Genomic DNA, 20,510 nt, shown 5'->3' on the forward strand with positions numbered 1-20,510 from the left:
ATAACACCATTCAGGAACTAGTTGACGCGCACATTCAGACACATTACCTTAGACTTGCCACGAGCGCCACTGGCCGCCATATACTCTCTACCCTTCGCATCAACATACCCGCTAACCAGTCGACCCTTATAGCCATACCTCGACACATCCATACACCTCTCGTTGTGAAACCCCTTCCTTGAAACGTACATCCCCAATATCAAATCCCTCGCCGCGTAGCTCGCGCTAATGCCCTCCAGAAGTATTATGGGCAAGCCCACGATGCCGTTTGGGTAGACGCCGCATGTACAGCGCATGAAGCGGTAGCAGTTGCCTACAATCCAACCCTACCTCACCCCCTAACTCACCGTCTTCCCTCGGGCTCTACGCCTGAGGACGCCGAGGAGACCGCCATCGCCCTAGCCCTTGCACATTCGGACGCCCAATACATCATCAGCCACTCCAAAACGGTTTTGTCCAACTTGGCCAGGGGCAGGATTCACGCCCCTGCCTGGCAATTGTTGAACACCCCTACCCAAAATTTACCGCGCAGGGTAGACCTTCAGTGGGTGTCGGCTCACTATGGGAACCCTGGAAGCGAGGCTGCCGATAAATTGGCCCGAGGTTTGATTTGCCGGGCTCAGGACCGTCTCGATCCAGGATTCTCGAGGGAGCAGGCGCACACCTTTGCGGAGCTCACGAAAATACCCCGTTTGGACCGTCGGACTTACCCTCCTTCCCACCCCTCTCTTATGCACTCCCAACAGATCCTCTTCAGACGTATCCAGACCGGTTCTTTGTCATCCCCTCATCTTTTATCTCAGTATTGCGGCGCATCCCCTTCATGCTCCCTATGCGGTGACCCCCACGCCACACTCTCCCATATTCTTTTCGGCTGCCCTGCTGACCCTCCCTCGCAGGGACAGCACGCCATCTCGAGCTGGGAGGACTGGGAGGTCCTGCTCATGTCTGCAGACCCTACATCGCAGCTTGCTGCGGTGATTCGGGCTGCCGACGTCATGTCCCGACATGACCTACTTGATGCAGTGCGGGACCGCGCAGTAGCCCAGGGACTCAGCTGGGTCTATAACTCACTTGCTCAATAAAGTTTTTCTCTCTGTCGGTGAACAGTTAAGTCCAGCGCTCAGCTGGGTGTTTCTGCGCAGAAGACTTGCTTCTGCTTGCGCAGCCGAACATGGCACACATTGGCATGATGACACCGCGCAGAACCAGAAATATGAACGCGCGCACGAACCATGTCCCCTGTAGGTTTGAGTGGCTTGGCGCTCTGCGCCCGCGGTTCCGCCCATGACCTAAACATGGCGGCACATATGCCAGAAGCCCTCTTATGTGACATCCGTTAAAACTATGTATACAGAGCGAAAGCGAGATTGAGGTCTCCACTGACCAACAGAGCCGGTTGTGCGCCTCTCCTTTCGTGAAAATGAACGGCCATTGAAAAGTTGTCCACGCCAATGTACTCTATGTACGCCGTCGGCTCACTTGTTGTGTTTGGTTTTGAGGAAAGGGAATGGCACAGTAACGGTATCACATATATCGGTTGACACCCGAAACGCGTCATAAAGGCAGCGGTAAGGGAGGTAGGGAAAGAAGAGAAAACTGAAAGTTGGATTTTCGAGAAAAGGCGCGGTGCTGCACAGCGGCGGAACACCAGTGGCTCGGTGCTACTAGTGGCGCATGCGCAGTAGTGGCTAGGGATCGAGAGAGAGAGAATTTACGAAAGGTCAGCGCCGGAGTCGGCGGCGGCCACTTGCGCCGTGAGTGACGTCACTCGTGCTTCGATATACGCCGGCTCGCGCGAAGCGCTGTCTTGACTAGCGTAGTGAAGCTTTTCGCATCGAAATTAATTTTGGGGTACAGGTAATGGCGCAGTATCTGTCTCTATTTCGGCTGACTCCTGAACGGCGCCGTAAGAGAAGGGATAAAGGAGAGAGTGAAAGAAGAAAGGAAGAAAGAGGTGCCGTAGTGGAGGGCTCCGGAATAACTTCGACCACCTGGGGATCTTTAACGTGCACAGACATCGCACAGCACACGGGCGCCTTAGCGTCTCGCCTTCATCGAAACGCAGCCGCTCCGGTCAGCTTCGTTTCAATGAAGGCAAAACGCTAAGGCGCCCGTGTGAGCCTCAACTAATATCTTCCATTTTGTGCCAATAAAGTTGTAACCACCAAGATCGGAAAACTTTCGACTAGCTGAGTATAATATCCACTGACATTGCACAGAACACGGGCGCCTTTTGCGGTTTGCCTCCATCGAAATTTTTACGCCGCGATTGGGTTCGAATGGGTGGAGTGAAAGGTTAAAAGTCTCGCACAATTTTTACAGAAAAATTCTTACCCCAAAATCGCGGGACTTGCTCCAGTGCAGTGCAGGACAAGTCTGAATGGCAGTTTTCTTCACAAAAATTATCTGCGATTTAACAACTGCTGAACCTATTTAGAGATCGAAAGTTGTGGTGCATCGAGCAACTAGATGTGGGTTGGCGACTGTAACATTGAGTGCTTTCCGCACACTAGACAGGCAGCGCGCACCCCTGGCAGCTGGCAGTTAACATAATGGTTGAGTGTGGGCGGTTGATCATCCAATGAACGCTGCCGCTTATTGCTCCCGTGCCGCTTGTCTGCCACATCGTTGTCACCGCTAATGCATGTAGTCCACATCTCTTCCTAGTTTATCCACGTAGGTAAGCAAGTGGGTTTATTAAAATAATAATAATAAAGAAGGAAAAGATTTTTTTAGCCCCGGCATCTGCCATTGATACCGAAGCACCTGAACTGAGGCAGCGGAAATAAAAGATAGCAGGCAGAATGTGTCCAGGTTGTGCGAGTGATTAGTTCATGATGGAGCAATAAAAAAATTGGAGGACGCTTAAGCTTCGCCTTCAAGAGTGGAACACCATCAGCCGTTCGGCGCGACGCCTTGTCCGTTAGACAATTCGTTCTGCTACCTACTGTGAAACAGACGCGCGGAGCGGCAAACTACATAGAAGAGCTGCCAGGCACCTTGCCAAAACACGCGGTACTAAAGTTGCAGTCGTAGTTTGTCGTCACATCGTTCTCGACAAATCCGATGCCACAAACGCCTCTATGTCTTCCGCGCCGAACGAACGGGCAGCAAGCCGCAAGCTTCGTGGTTAACGCGCTTTGGATGTGCGCTGCGTTGTTCGCCGCTCACCGCGTGATTCCTGCGTGCCCGCACGACCCCACTGCGCCCGAAGGAGAGAGATGTCAGACGCGTTACTTCCTTTCCTCAAAAACAATTTTCATTTCATTTTCCTTTCTTTATGGCGCGGTTCGAGGTTCCACAGAGATATGTGAGGCAGGCCTCACTTCCTTTCCTTAAAACCAATTTTCATTTCGTTTTCCTTCCCTTGCGGTTCGGTCCGGGTTGTCCACCGGAATATTTGACAGGCGTCCCTTCCTCTCCTTGCGCTGCAGACGCGCGCTATCTGTTGGGGTAGTGGCTTACATTGCGAGGAGGAGGAGGAAGGATTTTTGCTCACGGGGAGGAGGAGAGATTTTTCGCTCACGGCTGACGCCGACGACGCCGGCTTTTCTGCGACACGATCTCTTTAACGCTCTCGCGTTAAAACACACGCGCACAGCTCTATGTTGATTACAACCGGAGTGGGGCGTCCAGTGGTTAATCGTCCAAAGTAGCACTCGCGGAGCGTTCGGTAACTGCAGGGTAACTACCTGGCGGAGAGCAGACGGGACATCAAGCCCGTCTGTTCGAGGAATGCACAGAGGTTCAGCAAGGTCCGGTCACGGGTGCGCGCACTGCCCTCCGGCCACAGTAGCGTCTTGAGGGAGTCTGGTAGTATGCCAAGCGCCCTATGGGCCGCAAGGATACCGTGACGAAAATCGGCGAACGTGGCACAGCGAAGGAGCAGGTACTCTAGTGTTTGCACTGCACCGCATCCGTCACACACATCACTCATCGCGATTCCGTGTCACTTTCTTCGTTCCCCGAGCGAAACGCAGCCAATGCGCGTGCGGAGGATCATTTCACGTTGTGACCGCGTAAGTGCGCGAAAGCCGTTGATGCTGTCGATGCGCTCACCTCCGAGGATGCGTGGTCGGGGTGCAGGTTTCGGAGATGGTCTTGGGTGACCGCACGCACGTCCTCCAGTGCAAGGGGCAGATCGGTGGGGCGTAGTTGATGTGCAGCGGTCGCGAGGTCATCAGCTTCTTCGTTGCCGGCGATGCCGCAGTGACCGGGCACCTACCATGCACGCACCTCAAAGCATGGTTTGAGGCGTTTACTGACACAGGGAGCCAGTTATGCGTCATTAATTTCCCCCAAAATCATCGGAGTCTATTACTTTGTGAACGCAAGCGTCAATGAACACAATGAACGCCTACGACCTATAGCTCCAGTACCACGTTTCTGCCACAACGTTGTCAATGTCAACGCATTCAGCACACATCTGTCACTACCGCTACGTAACTTAAAGCGCGGCTGAGGCGTCTATTGTCCCAGATTGCTAGTTATGTGCCTCTTCTCTCGAAGCTCACGCTCTTTATCGGTTAATGCACAGCTGCGACTCGGAGACGTGACGTGGCTATAAAACACGCCGAACAAGCAATGGAAGGTGGTAGTAAAGGTTTCGCTGTAATGTTTACTATTTTCCTACTTTAGCAAACCTCGGCTCCCGCCGCGGTGGCCCAGTGGTTAGGGCGCTCGGCTACTGATCAGGAGCTCCCGGGTTCGAACCCGACCGTGGCGGCTGCGTTTTTATGGAGGCGAAACGCTAAGACTCCCGAGCACTGTGCGATGTCAGTGAACGTTAAAGATCCCCAGGTGGTCGAAATTATTCCGGAGCCCTCCACTACGGCACCTCTTTTTTTCTTTCTTCTTTCACTCCCGCCTTTATCCCTTCCCTTACGGTGCGGCTCAGATATCCCACGATATACGAGACTGATACTGCGCCATTTCCTTTCCCCAAAAACCAATTATTATGATTAATCCGCGGCTCCTCTCTGAATTACGCGTCTTTGACGTCCAACGTCATTCCAATGCAAACATTAATTCTAAGTTGTTGGAAGTGAGATGCATGCATTTTTCATGCAACTTGTCCTCAAGCCTTGAATAAGATGTGCAAAAATTACTACATTTCTTTTAAAAAGTAGTGCACTTTTGACCATTCTGTACAGTAGCAAGCACCGCAAATTGGCCTCTAGTCTTTGGTTCTAATACGCGGTCCCTCAGTGGGTTCAGTCTCGATTCCTTTCGGAACAATATAGCAACTGGGGTAACGAACCTTTGCCATGAGAAATAAAAATTAATACAGGTTCCTGATGCCAGGGCAAGGATCACGTCCCATCTCTGTGATATCCTTTGCGGCCAAACTCATTGAGAAGACGGTACGCGGCAGGTTCTCAGCTTTCCGCACACACACCATGTCCGGGTTTCGCCCACACAGATCTGCACAAGATGTCCTGCTTCAACTCAGTCGGGCTGTCCCCGACAGCGTCGAATGTAAAACCCCCTAATAGACTAAAAGTAGCGTCATCTCCTCCCTCCTTCTCCTATGCCAGCGCTCCTTCTCTCGGCTCCTCCGGGCGCCGACGGTGGCGGCACCTAGGCCAGGGGATGCTAGCAGACGATCCCAACGCTCACCTTTTGGCACGCAACAGACCATGCGTGCGTTTTCTGTTTTGGCTTAGGTCGAAATGGGATCATTGCATGGGAGATTAAAAAAAAAATAAGGTTCTCAAATAACTGCCGTCAGCAACGTTGCACTGCCTTATCGAATTTTACTCCTACTGCGATCGCTTAGCTTGCGGCGAACATGGCGGAAGTGGCGCACGCGGCCGAGCTCGCTGCCCATCCTCAGAGTGCTGTTTCCCAACGCTCGTGCTTTCGTGCGAAGTGGATCGCGCGCCCGAATGAATTGTTTGTGGCATTTTCTGCCTTCGATTCAGCCGCACTGAGATCATGGCATGGAAGATAAAAAACTATAGTTACCCAAACAACAGCCCGGGCCCATGTTGCACTGCTATATCGAAAATTTCGGCACTGCGTTCGCCTTGGCTGCGGTGCACACGGCGGAAAAGGCATGCGCGATCGAGCTCCCGGTGGTGAAAAGCCTTTATTGAATGAAAGAGGTGAGGCTTTTTAAAGAGCCCCGCAATAAGTGGAGTCCTTATTCCGGGACAGCATTGGTCGAAGCCGCCAGCTTAGCCCTCTTGACCAAAGCCTTTTGGGACTGAAGGTCCGAACAGCCAAGCAGGGCCGCCTCCCATTCCTCTCTGGTAGGGTTGGGGTGGGGGGAGAGAGCTGAGTTGCGCTGGCAAGCCCAAACCATGCGGTAGGTGTCAGCTACCTCCCCACAGTGTTTGCACCTGCCAGTGAACGCGGTATCGAAGTGTTTTAGTACTGCCGGGCACAGCATTGTGTTCGTGAATAATCGGAGTAGAACGCGTTCGTTTGCTTTCCCCAGTCCCTTTGCAGAGGCCGGGTAGAGGCGATGCCTATCCTTATAATAGGATGTGATAGCTTTGAAGAGCTCACGGCGAAGTGACCATCTTCGGAGGGTTGTTTTCCGACAGGCGGCTTTTTACCAATCATATTCAAAATTTAACTCCACCATGTCGAATTGGACTGACAAACGACTAGACTTCCGGCCTAGGCTTAATTTGAACGGATGACAGTGTAATGCTGCCATGATCTATTCTCTGAAAAGTGCTCTTGCAAGTACGGTCGGCTGTGCGTAGGCGCCTACTGATCTTAATTTTTTTCTTAGTGCGGAAAAGCTTAGTGGTTATTTCGGAGTTACTATACCTCGAACACCTCACAAACTAACGTTAAATGGATCCGGCTGACGGTAGTCACGTATTTTTATTTGTAAAGAGGCGAATACAGCTGCTTAGTTGCGCACAGTAACGAGGTTGTGAGCACAATTTTGGTGTTGGGTTAATTGTTTGTGTTGAGCGGCAGCAATCAAAAAAGGCATTTAACCGCTGCTTCGCGCTCATCTACAGCTCTGCATGACTCACTAAATTTTGTTTGTTTAGGTTATTGTCGCTTTCAGTCAGCATATGCAATAATGACTGAGAATAGAACATTGTCTTTCTTGGTGTAATTTCCATATATAACGTGCAGCAGCCTGGTTTGCCGCCGGTAAATAATCGCTCTCAGTCAAAGGAACGTGAAAAAAAAATTCAAGCGGTGAAAGACCAAAACCCAAATTTACTCAGCCCTGTTTGAAGCAAAACATAGTTCATTTAGGAAGCTGTTCGACCAGACACCCCGACACTGCGGCGGCTGCTTCAAAACTCAGCCGCCGTGATCACGGTTTCGATAGCGACCGCAGTTTGCGCCGTTTCGATGGAGGCGAAACGCTAAGGCGCCCGTGTGCTGTGCGATGTCTGTGCACATTAAAGATCCCCAGGCGGTCGAAATTATTACGGAAGCCTCCACTACTGCACCCCTTTCTTCTTTTCTTCTTTCACTTCCTCCTTTATTCCTTCCCTTACTGCGCGGTTCAGATGTCCGCAGATATGTGAGACAGATACTGTGCCATTTCCTTTCACCAAAAACCAATTATTATTATTAATCTTTTTTCTTTCACTCCCTCCTTTATTCCTTCCCTTACGGCGCGGTTCAGGTGTCCAACGATATATGAGACAGATACTGTGCTATTTTCTTTCCCCCCCAAAAAAACAATTATTATTATTTTCAAGGCAAAAATGCACGCAACTACGTTTCATGGAGGTTTTCGCTTGCATTGTCAAGTATTATGCACGCAAGTGTGGAGTAATCAAGCGATAACTGCCGTTACTGTGCCTAGGCACTGTAATGACCAATTTTGGTAAAAAGCCTACCAGAACAAATACGGTCAGCAATGTACGCAACATGAAAGCTAGACCTGCACCACGAGCAGCATGAACGGCATCGTTCAAATAGCGAGAACCCGTCGTTAGTATCGAGTTCTCGAGGGCAGGAGTCAAACTGCAACAAAGATAAGTCCAGCGATGCGCTATATGTGCAGAATGAAAGCTAGACCTGCAGCGCGAGCAGCGTAAACGGCGGAGGTCAAACAACATGAAGCGCAAGTTTTGAGCGGAGCCCGCGAACGAGTCCGACTACAACCAAACCAATAAGCCACGTATGCCTGCAACAACAAAGCTAAACCTAGAGCATAGCAGAGCTAGCAGCATGAACGGCTGTGTAAGACAATGAGAAGCACAGTCTTCGTAGCCCGCGAGTGAACGAATGAATCTACAACCAGGCCAAACGTCATTAAGCCTGCAGTCGCTCGCGCTTCACAAAAATTCTCCAAAAAAAAGAGAAACGCGACAACTGAAGAACGGCCACTCATATCGTAAATTCTCGTTTCCAGCACACTATCAATGTTTGCCTGGCAAATATTACGAAGCCAAACCTTTCTTCAAGCCGCATTCCTTTTTCCGGATGGCATCACGAAAAACCTTTTTCCCACTGCCTCCTCGGTTGTTGCACCCGAATGCGCAACAGAAGCATGTTGTCGCGGCAGCGCGTAAACGCCGTCAAAGATTGAGAAACACTTCCCGCCAAAACGAGAACGAAGCGCGATTTCTACTCCCGACAATGGCGCCGGCGTCTGCTGGGGAGCTAAAAAGAGCGCGCTAACACGTGACCACAGCGCCTCGGTCAATGGGAGGCTCGGTTATCCCGCGGCGGCGCGCTAGGAGAGGAGGGAAATCGGAAAGTTCAAAGCTTGGCGTTACCTTTGCTTCAGGGGCTTCAGTCGACTGCCCCACCACCCCCCTCCCCGCACAATGACAACGTCGTACTCGCCTTGCATTTGAAGGGAGTATTCGACAGCGGCACCAACGAGATCATTCTCACCCACCTCTCTCAAACTTACTGCGGCACAAACTCTTCTCAATACATTCAGCAAGTTTTTACCGACAGACAATCTTACATTCAAATTCAGGATAAGGAACATGATGCTTTTCATTTAGAAACCAGGGGTACTCCATAGGGCGCGGTGCCTTCTTCCCCGTTATTCATTCTCACTATGATGCACCTACCATCCCAGCTGTTTGCTGTCGCCGGTGTTCAGCATGCGCCGTACGCTGATGACATCGCCCTGTGGGCCACGCAGGGCTCCCTTCGAGATATTGAGGCGAACCTGCAGGAGGCAGCGAACGTAGTGGGCTGTTATGCTCTCCGCTGCGGCCTCCAATGCTCTCCCCAGAAGTATGAATTTGTGCATATACGCCCCTCAGCAAAGTGCACAGCCAAATTTCATTGTGGCTTGAAACAGTTCGAATCACAGAACATATTGAAGTCCGGGTACTGGTGCTTTTTATGCATCAACACAGACGGCCAGAAACGCCACAGGCCAATCTTAGTAAGGTGCCGGACAGGTGGGCCGCATGGTCCGCCGAGCTTCTACCAAGCGCGGTAGTTACAATGCAACGACGCCTTGCGGCTGGCGCATGCATGTGTAACCATTTAACATTTGACTCCGTACCTCCACCTGCGGAAGCAAGACCAGGATGCACTCGAAGTTATCTTCTGCAGAATTATTAAGCGAGCCCTGGACCACTCCCCCCCCCCCCCCTCCCCCAGCGAACATCTCCAGCAAGCGCCTCCTGGGGCTGGGTTTGATGAATACATTTCGGGAGCTCCGGGAAGCCCATTTGACCAGCCAATATACACGCATGTCGAAGACATCGCTGGGTCACCACCTCCTTGCCTGACTATACATCCAACACACCACTCTCATGGAAGAGCGCGGTCGTATTCCATCCCAGTGGAGATTCGCTCACCACGTGCGCCCTCTTCCCGCGAATATGAACCGTGAGGACCATAATATAATGTCCGGTGCCGGACGTGGGCGCAAGCCCTGGCCCGCAACTATGGACCGAAACCCGGCGTATTCTGCGTGGATGCCTCCGGCCCCCGCCAGGGGGGATGGCACACCGTCGCAGTCGTCCACCAGTCCAAAACGGTGAACCGCCTTAATATGCAAGCCCGTGACATGATACACCCGGAGGATGTCGCAATTGCATTGGCTGCATCTCACCCAACTTCCAAAACATTTATTTCCGACTCGCTAAGGGCCTGTCGGAACGTCGAGCAGGGCTGGGTACCATACCTAGTCTATCGCCATCTCTAAAACAGCGGCTACACCGGGGACCCCGCGGTCCGGAATATTGTTTGGCCTTTTGCTCACATGGGCCTCGAGGGCCGATGTGAATTGTTAATCAACTACTAACCACTTATTTTACCTAACTACTAATTATTGAATAATTAACTACTAAAAATAGTGTATTGTTAATCATCTATTTACTATTAATTATTGTTTGATTACTAACTATTCATTAATGGTAACTTAATCATTTAAAGTGACTATTTTGTAATTACTAGTATTTGTTACGACTAGTTTAATAGTTAGCTGCTGGATGTAATGGGCCCCGGTCAGATCAATGTCCGCGAGTATGAGCCATTAAAGGCTTTCATTAGATGCTGAATATAGCGCACGTCGGACATATTCATAGCCGCCAGTATGAGCCAATAACGACTTTCTCCTTCAAAAGAGGCGAATGATTAATAATAATAATAATAATAATAATAATAATAATAATAATAATAATAATAATAATAATAATAATAATAATAATAATAATAATAATAATAATAATAATAATAATAATTAAAATATTATTATTAATAATAATAATAATAATAATAATAATAATAATAATAATAATAATAATAATAATAAATAATTAATGATAATAATAATATTAATAAAATGGCGCAGTTGCTGTTTCACGTCTCGGCGGGCAGCTGAACAGCGTCATAAGGGAAAGAATAAAGGAGGGACTGAGAGAAAAAAATAGGCGGTGGTTTAGCTCTCGTTAAAACTGGAGTTAAGGAATAGCTACAGCCTGCCGAGTGGAACTTCGTGAGTGGAATTGCAAAGTAAGTCTTTCGCCGCCGTGGTGGACTGCTCTTCATCCGCCCTCTTCACACTACCTCTCCCCCCTGACACCAGAGGCTGCAGAGGAAGCCGCCATCGCAATTCCCATCACCCGCACGGAAGCCCAGTACATTTTAACAGAATCTAAAACTGCAATTCTAAATTTTGCGCCAAGCCGAGTCCACGTCCCTGCTTTTGGCATACTGGGCTCGCCCGATGCACCCCCACCCCGCCATTTAGAGCTTATATGGGTGCCTGCGCACTCCGGGAATCCCGGAATCGAGGCCGCCAACCTTTTAGCCCGAGGTTCTTTAAACCGGGTTTAGGTGGCCTCGGATCGCGGATTCGCGAGGGATCGAATGCACTCATTCAGAGAGATGACGCAGGCCTACTAAGCCTAGTGCCAGCTCTACTCCCCGCCCCACCCCTCCCTAGATAACAAACACGCAACACTATGGCGCAAACTACAGACACACACACTCCCCTCACCCCTGACACTAGCCCACTATCACCCCTCCTTCCCCACTTCTGCCTGCACCTTGAGCCCAGAACCATTCACCTCTTCCCTCCACCTCCTCTCCCTCTGCCCGTCGGACCCTCCCCCGCGCGGCCTTGAGGACCTCAAGACCTGGGAGGACTGGGAGACGCTGCTGGGAGGACCCGGCCGTGCAGACAACGGCCACCGGCCGGGCTGCCAGTGTTATGGACCTTAGGGACATAAGCACTTGAGTGCAGTGGGGTTGTGCGGAGACCCAGGGGCGTGCCCAGACTTCCTCTCTAACAATAAAGTTTTTCTCTCTCTCTTTCGCCGCTTCATTTTGCTGGGCGTTCCTTCTTCATCTTCGTACCACTTGACAAGGCGCGTGCGCACAGCTGTGGTAGCTCGGTTTCCCCGGCGCGCCACGCCGCCGGCAGCAGCCGGTGCTCAGCACCAAGTAACTTGTCACGTGACCGACCACGTGACGAACCACATGATCATCCACGGCGCCGCGCCACCGGCGCAGCGGATGCGTTTTTGGAGAGGAAAAACGCAATGGCGCCCGTGTGCTGTGCGATGTCAGTGCACGTTAAAGATCCGCAGGTGGTCGAATTTATTCCGTAACCCTCCACTACGGCACCTCTTCTTCCTTTCTTCTTTCACTCCCTCCTTTATATCTTCCCTTACCGCGTGGTTCAGGTGTCCAATGATATATGAGACAGATACTCCGCCATTTCCTTTCTCCCAAAACCAATTATTACAGCTGCTCCACACCACGTGGCCAACCACGTGACTGCGTGGCGGCGCAGTCACAGGGTGGCGGCCCCGCCTAAGCCCCTCAAGAGGCTTCATTCAGGGTGTCTAGTGCCGCCACCGCCAATGGGCCGCCATGCAGAAGGCTCGAAATGCTACCGTAATGTAGCCATCGCTACAAAAGGATGAAAGAGGCGCCGGAGTGGAGGGCTGCAGAATAATTTAGACCACCTGCGGAACATTAACTTGCACTGACATTGCACAGCAAACGAGTGCCTTTGCTTTTCGCCTCCATCGAAACGCGGCCGCCTACGACCACATAAGTCGGCACAGGACGTACTCCTCCAGCTAAACAGAGACATAATACAACCAGTCAAACACCCACACAATGACAAGGTCGTCCTGGCCTTGGACTTGAAAGGAGCCTTCCACAACGTCAAACACAGCGTCATACTGACACACCTCAATGAAACCAACTGTGGCCGCAACACTTTCAGCTATATCAAAGACTTCCTGACCGATCGAGCCGCACTAATCAGAATCCAAGAGGAAGAATTTGGTCCGTATCAAATGGGTACGCGGGGGACACCACAAGGCGCGGTGCTATCCCCCTACTCTTTAATTTGGCGATGCTCTATCTCCCAGACAAGTTGAATGGTATCGAAGGCATACGGCATGCTCTGTATGCCGATGATATCACGATCTGGGCCACAGATGGAAACTTAGGGCGCATGGAGAAATGCCTGCAAACAGCCGCTCACGTAGTGGATCGCTACGCAGGGTACTGTGGTCTCCAATGCGCACCCAACAAGTCTGAGTTTGTGCACCTTAGGGCATCCCCTAAGGACACCACCCAAATACATGTCTCCTTAACAAGTGGCCCCATACACGAGGCCAAAGAGATTCGAATACTCGGGCTCTTCATCCATAACCAAAGAAGAGTAGACACAACATTGCACAAACTGCGCAAAGTTGGAGACCAAGTAGGCCGTATGGTCCGTCGCGTCTCTAACAAGAGAGGGGGTTTGCGAAGCAGGGATGCCGTGCGGCTGGCCCATGCTTTCGTAATCAGCCGAATCAATACACTAGGCTAGCCCAAACGAAGTCGGGTCGGCACTTGCTAGCCCGCCTTCATATCCAACATGATTTTCACATTCAGGAGCGGGTCCGAGTGCCCGAACTCTGGAGACGCGCCATCAGAGTTCGGCCCCTTCATGCTAAGATGGACAAGGATGATCATAGTGGTCGTCGTCGGGCTATGGCGGAAGCCTTAGCGCACCACTATGGCAACAAACATGGTGTCCTTTACGTAGATGTAGCTGGGCCTACCCACGGGGAGTGGTACACAGCCGCGGTCATACATCAAGAAATACAGGTGGATGGGCTTTCCTTTTGAGCCCCAGGCAGAACACAAGCTGAAGAGGTTGCCATCGCCCTAGCTGCTTCTGATTCAAAATCGGAACACATAATAACAGACTCGCGTTCGGCATGTCACAATTATGAGGGTGGCTGGATAACTCCACTATCTGAACGAATACTAAGGAACTGCAGCCGGGATACCGATCCTACACCCCGCTGCCTGGTTTGGACTGCGGGCCATCAGGGCCTAGCAGAAAACGAAGCTGCAGACGCGGCGGCCCGAGCACTCATTCACCGGGCGTTCCCATTGGCTCCTGAGCACCTAGAACCTGAAGGAAGCTACTTACTCTCCTTCAGAGCTATCACATCTTATTATAAGGATAGGCTTCGCCTCTACCCGGCCCCTGCAAAAGGACTGGGGAAAGAAAACGAACGCGTTCTACTCCGATTATTCACGAACACAATGCTGTGCCCGGCAGTACTAAAACACTTCGATCCCGCGTTCACTGGCAGGTGCAAACACTGTGGGGAGCTAGCCGACACGTACCACATGGTTTGGGCTTGCCAGCGTAACTCAGCTCTCTCCCCCCACCTCTACCCTACCAGAGAGGATTGGGAGGCGGCCCTGCTTGGCTGTTCGGACCTTCAGTCCCAAAAGGCTTTGGTCAAGAGGGCTAAGCTGGCGGCTTCGACCAATAGGGTCCCGGAATAAGGACTCCACCCATTGCGGGGCTCTTTAAAGAGCCTCACCTCTTTCATTAAATAAAGGCTTTTCACCACCACCACCGACCAGGTTCGAACTCGAGTACTCCGGATAAGTAAGTAACCGAGCGGCTTAACCACTGAGCCATCGCGCGGCCAGATTCGCGAATGCGAAATGAATTGAGCGTTTAGCGAAGTTGTTTTCACCTACGCTTCCGATATATTCGAATAACAGCGTGTATGGATTGCAACGTGTACATTCGTTTGGTACCACCCGCATCCGTCTGCGGCCACTGGTTCGACCGCCACGGCCTTCCGAAGGTCACCTCCGTTATGGTTTCGAGGACTGAAGGTCGTCCAAATCTACGCATCTCTCACACGCAAACAAGGCTTCAACTCGACTAACACATTTGTCAGGCAAATCGTGCTGATTTGTTTGCCACAGCTCCGAAGGCTGTGGTACGCTAAACGGGTGCATGGACGCAATTTGGTCACCAATAGCGACCTGAAGTGGCGCCAGTCTCAGCGCCCGCTGAGACTGTACATATATAGCAGAACGCCAACAGAGGCGGCCAACCGGCCGCCGTGCCGGTCCGACAACTTCGTGAGCGTAGTCACGTAGTGGGGAACCTGATTTTGCACGATGCTGCAGCAATGTGATCACATTACCAGCCACCTTGCAATCTCGGACGGAGAAGAAACGTTCGAACGAGAGTGGTCAAAACTCACGCTTTTATAACATTGGCACTAGGTATGTGCCACTGAAGAGGCAGATAGTAACACTCGGCGCTGCGGTCACGAACACGCCGATAACAAAAATGCCAGGTGAATTCCCAAAGCACGACGCCGCCCCAGCCGGCGGTGCGAGTTTCGCCGCTCCGGTGACGCCATTGTGCTACTCTGATTTGCTTGCGACTGAAGGTTGTTACTAAAGAAAACTTCATGCACTACTTTCGTTTTGTTGCTTATCAGTACACTCGTTGCAGCAGCGATGGCGTAACATGTACGAAGTCTGTACTTAGAATCATCGCTTCTCATCGGCGTCTTGGCAGGAGAATTTACTGCGTTTATTTAGTTTCCGATAATGTCGCACGTTCCAGGTCGTCAGTCTCATGGGTGCAAATAATGAGGACGTTATCGTTGTCACGACCATATTTATAGATACTTGTTCTACGCAGCAAGAAACACGATACCTAAAACTATCCGTCAACAAGATAACACACGCGTGCACTACAAACACGTGAAAGCACACACAAAAGAGCACGTACTAGAGATGCTATAGAGAGTGTGAACGAAACCAAAAACGAGTCGCAAGGAAGTGCGCAAATTAGTGTGTCGTCAAGGAGGAGGAAAAACTTTTATTGCGCTCTCAAATTTGTTTTTCATAGCTTCAGATGGTGTCTTTGTTCTTCGGCTGACACTCCGTCTTGTTACAGTGATGGGGCACTAGTCTAAGGCTCCATTGAGTATGGCTGCGCCTTACACTCTTTATCAAACCCTTTTGAGTCTCCAGGTGTGTGCTGGTCAGCATACCCTCCCACTGTTCTATATTCGGGTCACTGGCTATCATAATGGTCGGCGGCTTTATTCTTTGACAGGCCCATGACGTATGATAGAGTGTTCGTTTGTCACCACATCATAGGAATCTTGCCTCGTACTGTGTAGGAAACATTTTGCTTAATATATTTAGGTTGGGGAAGGCGTCTGGATTATTCTCTATGCGGGTACGTCTTCCCTGCTTTGTCTTGCATTGAGTGGTTAATATCCTCTTCCTAAACCTTTGTAGTAATTCAGTTTGTCTAATATTTTAGGATTACTGGTTTGGGTTCCTCGTAGCTTTATGCATAGGGTGCTCGGCTTGTATGCCCTCGAGTCTCTCTATCAGCCACTTGATTTCCTTTACCGTTGTATGCCCTGGTATCCAGATAATTATGTGTTTAATGTTATTGTCGGCTGGGTGGGTGTGTGTAGTGCGAAGTGCTCTGCTCCGTATTCTGCCATTCATGTAATCCGACTTGCCGTTTGCGAGTACGTTACGATTTTCAGGGATCTGCCAGTACCTTTGCCTTCCAAGGATGGTAGAGCTGTCGCCGTCTCTACCACTTCCACTACCGCGCAGTCCTTCAGTGACGCGCTTGTCACTTCTTGCAGGTTTTCGTTTCAACTGTAGCGACTGCGCCATTGTGGTGGTCGTACCTCGCAGCGTCGGTGTATGCAACGTTGCTTTTCTCCTCTAACCTTTTTTGCATGTGTTCGTCCCTAGGCTCTCTTCTTGCCTTATGTAAATTAAGATCCATATTGTTTGGTATCGGCGCGACATGTATTCTGATCCGATACTCTTCAGGTATCTCTTCTGTGGCCTCGAGTTCCTTTATTGTAGTTCTTCGTTGCAGTATCTCCTTAAGAGTACCTTTCCTGCTTTGGTTTGTTTTAGGCTTTGGATTTGGTTGCTCATTATTTCCTCCTTTAGCTCGGCAAAAGTATTATATATCTTTAGCGGTAATAGTTTTTCGGTTGATATGCATTGTGGCAGGTGTAATGCTGTTTTGTATGCCTGCCTTATTATGGCCTCAATTTATTGCTCTTCCTGCTTATTGTAGCTGTGATAGGGGAGGCTGTATGATATTCTGCTGATTACAAGGCTTGTGACCAGCTGGAGCGTGTCTTCCTCCCTCATTCCCTGTCTTCTGTCGGATGCCCTGTTTATCAAGCGGTCTACTTGCTTCGTGGTGTTTTTGAGCAGCGCTAGACTGTGGTTGCATCTTTGTTTGGACTAGAGCCGCATTCCTAATATTCTTACGGTTGTCTTATCTGATATTGGCATCCCCTCTAGATAAACCAGCCAAGAGCACCCTAATAATAATAATAATAATAATAATAATAATAATAATTGGTTTTTGGGGGAAAGGAAATGGCGCAGTATCTGTCTCATATATCGTTGGACACCTGAACCGCGCCGTAAGGGAAGGGATAAAGGATTGAGTGAAAGAAGAAAGGAAGAAGAGGTGCAGTAGTGGAGGGCTCCGGAATAATTTCGACCACCTGGGGATCTTCAACGTGCACTGACATCGCACAGCACACGGGCGCCTTAGCGTTTTTCCTCCATAAAAACGCAGCCGCCGCGGTCGGGTTCGAAGCCGGGAAATCCGGATCAGTAGTCGAGCGCCCTAACCACTGAGCCACCACGGCGGGGCAGGGGCACCCTAGTGCGGCCAAACAATTTAGGGGAATGACACAATTAGGGACGGCAGCTTTCCTATAATTGCCATGAAAAGCTGTCGCCGAGTGTGCGCTTGGCGGCATGTACTAGACTGTCACTGGAATGGTGGCAGTTAAATTATTCCGGAGGCCTCCACTACGACACATATTTCTTCTTTTCTCCTTTCACTCCCTCCTTTATCCCTTCCCCTAATGCGCGGTTCAGATGTCCGCCTATATATGAGAGAGATACTGCGAAACAGCCTTTCCCCCAAAATCAAATTTCAATATAAGATGGCACCCGCCGCGGTGGCTCAGTGGTGAGGGCGCTCGGCTACTGATCGGAAGTTCCTGGGTTCGAACCCGACAGCGGCGGTTGCGTTTTTATGGAGGAAAAATACTAACACGCCCGAGTGCTGTGCAATGCCAGTGCACGTTAAAAATCCCCAGGTGGTCGAAATTATTCCGGAGCCCTCCACTACGGCACCTCTTTCTTCCTTTCTTCTTTCACTCCCTCCTTTATCTCTTCCCTTGCGGCGCGGTTCAGGTGTGCAACGATATATGAGACACATACTGCGCCAGTAAAGTTTGAGCATTAGAATCGAAGGGGCAGCATGTTAGTATTCGGACTGCTTGATTTTGAGCTTCTTGTAACGGTGTCAAATGTGTATTGAAGGTGTTACCCCAGCATTTTATACATAAAGGGAGATAGGAATGAATGAACGATATATACATACATCGAACATCGGATTCACATTTCAAAAAATGAAACAGAACCTTTCGCTGATCGAGGGAAGTGACATCATTGTCTCGCGTCGCAAGTACCTGCGGGCGATCAAGGAATTCTGAGGTCAGGGCAGGTGCGAGTCGTTCCTTGCTTATTTTCTTACGCAGCACGTTTAGACTAGCTTCACATAGAGCTTGATGTTAACGTTGCAACCACGTAGTTGTAGCAGTGAGTGTTGCTTCAGAATAACACATTTCAAAGAAATCGTCTTAACCGCGTTGCTTTTGACGACCTTTTGCGTAGAGGTGACGTTTCACTTCCAGTTTTTCGCTAAGTTTGGGTGAGGCGCGGGTCTGCATGGCTCAGATTTAATCGCTAAATCGCAATTGGTGCGGCAAGCAAAAACAACAAAAGTACCAAAAATCTCGTAGCACTGCAAAGGGTAGTGCCATTCGGTCGTCACCGCAGGATAGAATAAACACCCACTGTACACTGCCCGTTGCTCCGATAGAGTGAGTTATTGGCGCTACTGCTGCGAACGTTGGGAATTTTTGTTCGCAGTCGCCGCAACTGAAGAGATTTCAAATGTTGTCAAATTATTAAAGTGCCCCATGCAAACAAACTGTTATTATAAACTGATACTAAGAAATGAAGCGCCAACAGAGACAATACGTAAGAAGTGACTGGCTACCAAATGCCGCCTGGGCGCCAAATATAAGCTGAACATGAAACCAATAAAGCCGAGATAATTTTTTTTCTCGATTTTCTTTGAGTGGTGTTTGATGAGACAGTGGTCAGCAGTGTGTTTCTTTCAGTGCAATGCCTTCTTACTTCCTGCAGTGTGTTTGTTTATACACACAAGCATTAACTTGTGCACTCGGTTGTTTTGCATTCACAGGTGCATTATCTACCTAGATGAAACCTGGGTCAAAGCAGGACACACAGAAGAATACGTCTGGCAGGACAATACTGATAATTCATCTCAGGATGCCATCCTGAAAGGATTAACAACAGGATTGGCTGCGCCTTCGGGCAAACGGGCCTGCTTGATCCTTGTACATGCCGAGAGCAGTGCAAATGGATGCGTGCAAAACGCTGCTGATTTCTTCAGAACAAAAAAGGGAAACCACGTTAACTACCACTCTGAGATGGATGGCAACTACTTTGAGAAGTGGTTCACCGACAAGCTTTTGCCAAACATCCTGGCCAATTGCATTGTCGTCATGGACACTGCTCCATATCATAGCGTGGCTCTTGAAAAACACGTACCAAGTCTCTGGGCAAAGCTGATATTCATCTTTAGGCCACAAAGAAAGGTGTTCAATGGTCACAGGACATGGTGAGGGGAGAGCAGCTGGAGCTTGTCCTGTTGTGTTCTTGCGCCTCTTTCGTTCTTGTTCTTTTCGCGCCGTCCTGACATATCCAGAAGCTATGCACCGACTAGCCCAAAGCAAAGTACTTCTTAAACTACTTCTTTTTCTCAAAAGGTAAACACGCCAACTGTTGTGTTCCACATCGACACCCTGGTGGCTAACCATGGCCACGAAGTGCTTCGCTTACCACCATGCCGCTACGAGTTCAATCCTTTTGAACTTGTCTGGGGCCAGGGGAAGGGATACATCGCACGTCGCAACAACTGTTTCAATTTTGCTGAAGTGGAAAAGCTCCTGCCGGAAGCACTGGCGTATGTAAGCCAGGAAAACTGGCAAACCTCTTGTGTTCATGCAGAGCAAGTTGAGGCTGAAACATGGCAACGCGATAGTATTACTGACGCTGAAATTGGGCCGGTTTTCTTCAGCATTTGTGACTCGTGCAGCTCACCTTGTGATGAGTTCAGCGCTAATTTCAGTGATGAAGTGGCATCGAGGAATTTGTCTTGAAATGAATGTCTAATACACATGCTACTGAGAAGAGAGAGATGACTCGTCAGCATGCTGTGATCGCCTTTGTGCGTATGTGGGTAGAAATCTGCAAATATGTGTGCATGTGGGTTTGTGTTGACGAGTCTACCAAAGAAAAAGAGAGGACTCATCGGCATGCTGTGATCACGTTTGTGCGTGTGTGAGTGGAAACGTAAAAATATGTGAGCATGTCGGTGTGCGTTGACGAGTCTACCGAGGAAAGAGAGAGGACTCATCGGCATGCAATGATCGCCTTCGTGCGTGTGTGGGTGGAAACGCAAAAATATGTGTGCTTGTGGGGGTGTGTGTTGGTTAGTCTACCGAGGAAAGAGAGACGACTCATCGGCATGCTGTGATCACCTTTGTGCGTGTGGGTGTGTGAATAATATTAATTGGTTTTGGGGAAAAGAAATAGAGCGGTATCTCTCTCAGATATTGTTAGACACTTGAACCGCGCGTATGGGAAGAGAG

This window comes from Amblyomma americanum, chromosome 4 (assembly GCF_052857255.1).
Source record: "Amblyomma americanum isolate KBUSLIRL-KWMA chromosome 4, ASM5285725v1, whole genome shotgun sequence".
Taxonomy (NCBI): Eukaryota; Metazoa; Arthropoda; class Arachnida; order Ixodida; family Ixodidae; genus Amblyomma; species Amblyomma americanum.